General features: G+C 46.2%; 1 protein-coding gene across 2 annotated transcripts in view; it reads left to right on the forward strand.

The window, feature by feature from the left end:
• Positions 1 to 3408, forward strand: part of Lyrm7 (LYR motif containing 7) — a 158185-nt gene that overhangs the window by 59735 nt on the left and 95042 nt on the right. Inside the window, exon 6 of one of the 2 annotated variants that reach the window (XR_783412.3) lies at positions 179 to 214. The exons of the other annotated variant lie outside the window; for it this stretch is intronic. The gene's annotated coding sequence lies outside the window, so the exon portion shown is untranslated. Of the gene's footprint in view, positions 1 to 178; positions 215 to 3408 lie in introns of those variants that run through there. 2 annotated transcript variants of the gene reach the window in all.

A 3408-nucleotide genomic window follows, 5' to 3' on the forward strand; every position in this document is an offset into this window, starting at 1 on the left:
CCGGTACAAAAAAAAAAAAAAAAAAGACTATAAGAGTTTTCCTTTGGTATCCCCCTCCCCAGTTTGTTTCCTTTGTACTTTATTGGAGGTGGGGAGGGGCAGTTACTTTGGTTACTAGTGTACCTGGGTACCTCCATGCTCTGTTTGTAAGTTTCTCCCTCTTTGTCTTGTTACTTAGCTTTGAATTCTGGATTCTCCTGCCTCATCCTCCTGGGATAACAGGTGCGTTGATAATCTTTTCTTTTCTTTTCTTTTTTGACATGCTGGGGATTGAACCCAGGGCCTTCACACTGAGGAAGAGGGGGCAGAACATCAAAGTGGAGCCAGCAAGGAACCAAATCACTTGTTCTATAAAGCTCTTACAGCACACGTTTATTTTTGAGAAACTAAAGTTTTGAATAAGGCGGGCAGAAGACTAAGAGTTACGTTTGCATTTATATAAATACACTTTGCTGATACCTTTTACAGAGGCCTAAAATGAGCAGTAGAAATGAGATGCATAGTTCAATACATAACCAGGCGAAACAGACATACAAAGGAATGCTAGAAATACAGAAACCCAACACTATTATGTTTATGAATGAATAGAGCTGAAAATCAGTTTAAGTGCTGAGCTAAGAAAGAACATAATAAACATTAGATGAATTTTTAAACCCAGAAATGTGCTGCATAAAACATAAAAAAATTAGAAATCTGTGACTGAGTTGAGGGAGAGATTAGGATTTTGTCAGGTGCCAGGAATGATAGATAACTCACTGGGAGAGTCAGAAGTGTATTAGTTGATAAAAAAATAGATTACTAAATACAGACGTTGATCTGATAACCCCAGGCTGGGGTTTAGGAGATGATAACACAGAGTCTTGGACCTTTTAAGACAGAGAAATGGAGGTGACACTTCCTTTAAAAAGCAGTGCCCTAGAGAAAGATTTCCCCTCTGAGGAAGGAGAACAGAAAAGCTGTCAAACCGGAGGAAAGCCAAGGGGCAGTAAACCTGCTCCCAAAATATCTCAGCTTGGACTTTCTTCCCTACAGGGGTGGGATAAATTCAGATTTGACATCCTGGACAGGGTCAGCTCTAAATTTTGTTTTCTTATTTGAGACAGTTTGTCACATGTCTCTAAGCTGCTCAGGCTGGGCTCAACCTTGCAGCCCTGCCTCTCCGTCCCAGAGCTCTGGGGCTTGAGGCCTGCACCACATTCAGTCTTCTAACACGAATCCCTACAGGTTAAATTTGAACAAGCTCCTCGAATTTATGTAACCAGCTCTGATCTCAGAGCTTGGGAACTTCTAAAGCAATGGTTTTTGGTGAGCATGGAAGAAATACAAAGTTCCTGTTTCCCAGTGCTGGAATCCGTGCTAGTCCCGACTCCCCAAAACACACTGGAGGCCATTTTTTTGGTTAGGAGAAAGACAAAAAGGCGCATTCAAAGCCAGCTCTGAGGCAGAGGGAGAGGCCCCTCACTGCCTCACCTCATGGTTATCTCCCATGTTCAGGTGTGTGTGACGAGAAGAGATACAGTGAGACAATGGATAAGGAGCTAGCTCATCCTCAGGCCATCCTTGTTTTCTTCCTTCCCTGTGAAAATGAAATTGTGTCCCTACCTCTTGGGGCCAGCATTAGTATATTCCTGTTAGGAAGATATGCTCGTTTTTTGTCTAATCTGAGCTAAGGAGAGGAGAGGGGTTGTTGTTGTTTTGTTTTGTTCAGGCTGGCCTTGAACTCATTTTATAGCCCATGTTTGCCTCAAACTTGCAGCTGCCTTCCTGCCTCATCCTCCCAAGTGCTGGGATTACAGGTGTGCACCACTCTGCTGGGCAAGGAGAGGATAGGGTCTTCTGCTCCCAGCCTTAGAAGCTGTGGAGAAGCAGCTCAGTTCTTGAAGATACATTTTACCCTTTGGATTACTTTCCTTGCACACTGAGCCGTATTTCTGATGTCATCCAGGAGGCTCATAATCTGTCCACGAGAAAGTAGACTTTGACCCAGAAACAGTTCTTGAATTGCCTCAGCCTGAGCTCATGCGGACTGTACTCCTATCTGCAGTTTGTACCTTTAAAGGAGCCACAGTTAGATCCCAACAGTAAGAGCAGCCAAAGACACGGCGGGGTGGCCTCAGGGTGCTCATGGAAACTAGCCATCGGGTTACGGTTCAGTAAAGTCCTGTTGCTTTGAGTGAAGATGGTGAATCTGAGAGTATAAGCGTCGAAAAACCTAGACGGTGAGACATTCACCACAGGAAGGGCGATGTAACGTTAATACGGTCAGGCTTTAAGAGAGAAAATACTGCTGAAGATAAGCATTCCAGACGATGAAGTACCCAGGGGAGAGTCACCAGCCCCGTGGAAGAATTCTACATGTGCGTGGGCTGACTACGGCCTCCACATTCACCCGGCAAAAATTCCACAAGACTGAGACTTGGGAGAAAGTAAATAAATAACAAAGAGCAAGCAAGCAACGGTGGATGTAACCACAAGTGGAGGTCGACAACACCCTAAGTGCAGCGGGTGATGTTAGGTGACCCCTGCCCTCTGCCTGCTGAGTAGCTCGGCCACTGAGGTTCATTGGCTCGGGTTTGTTTGCTCTGTGCTGACCAGATACAAGGAGACAGTGTATTTGAGTGCAAAGGAAAAAGGATTTGTTCGCAGCTCCCAAGAGATGGAGGGGCCCAGTGGCCTCAGATCTGCATCTCACCATTTACAGGTGGGCTGGGGTCTTTTGCTAACAAGAAAAGCAGGGGAGGGAACACCATGGAACCCAGACCTTTCCAGGCTTCTCCTGACCCTGGCCCTCTCCCCACTTCGCCTGAGGGAGAAGCTGGATTTGACCTCCAGCTGGGCATCTGCGGGTCCTGTCCCTTCCTCTGGGCTGAGCAAAAGTGAGGGAGCCCCTTATGTTCCAGGCCGGAGGAAGTTAGGAAGCCACTTGATTACAAAGGAAAAATACCTCACCTTCGAAGTCCCATTTTACAGTTCTAGTTGCAGAGGCTGCAGGCATAAACTACTGTCTCTGGCTTTAAACAGTATGATTCGCAAATTTTAACTTACTGGACATATGCAGAACACTGTACCCCAGAGTGCAAACAAAACAAAAACTTATTTCAAGCCTACAAAGAACACCTTCAAGCATCAAAAATGGACTGGGTTAGTGTATGCAGCCCCAGAGGGCCAGAAAGGCCAAAGCGTCTACTAAGCCAGGACGGCTGACCCTGGCCCCAAGAGCCCAAGTGGCTGCTGTGGAAGCTGCTCTAAATCCTGGCGGGTGAGGTTGTGCACAGTTAAATCCATTGTCTGTTACCTGAAAATACACGGATCACTTCACGGGGAGCTGGGTTCGGCCAGGGATTGAGCTCAGTTGTTTCCTCCACCTTCCTCGCAAGCACCAAGTTTGATCCCCCGTACAAAAAAAAA

The sequence above is a fragment of the Fukomys damarensis genome, unplaced genomic scaffold (assembly GCF_012274545.1).
Source record: "Fukomys damarensis isolate Sample0158 unplaced genomic scaffold, DMR_v1.0_HiC HiC_scaffold_9, whole genome shotgun sequence".
In the NCBI taxonomy this organism is placed as follows: Eukaryota; Metazoa; Chordata; class Mammalia; order Rodentia; family Bathyergidae; genus Fukomys; species Fukomys damarensis.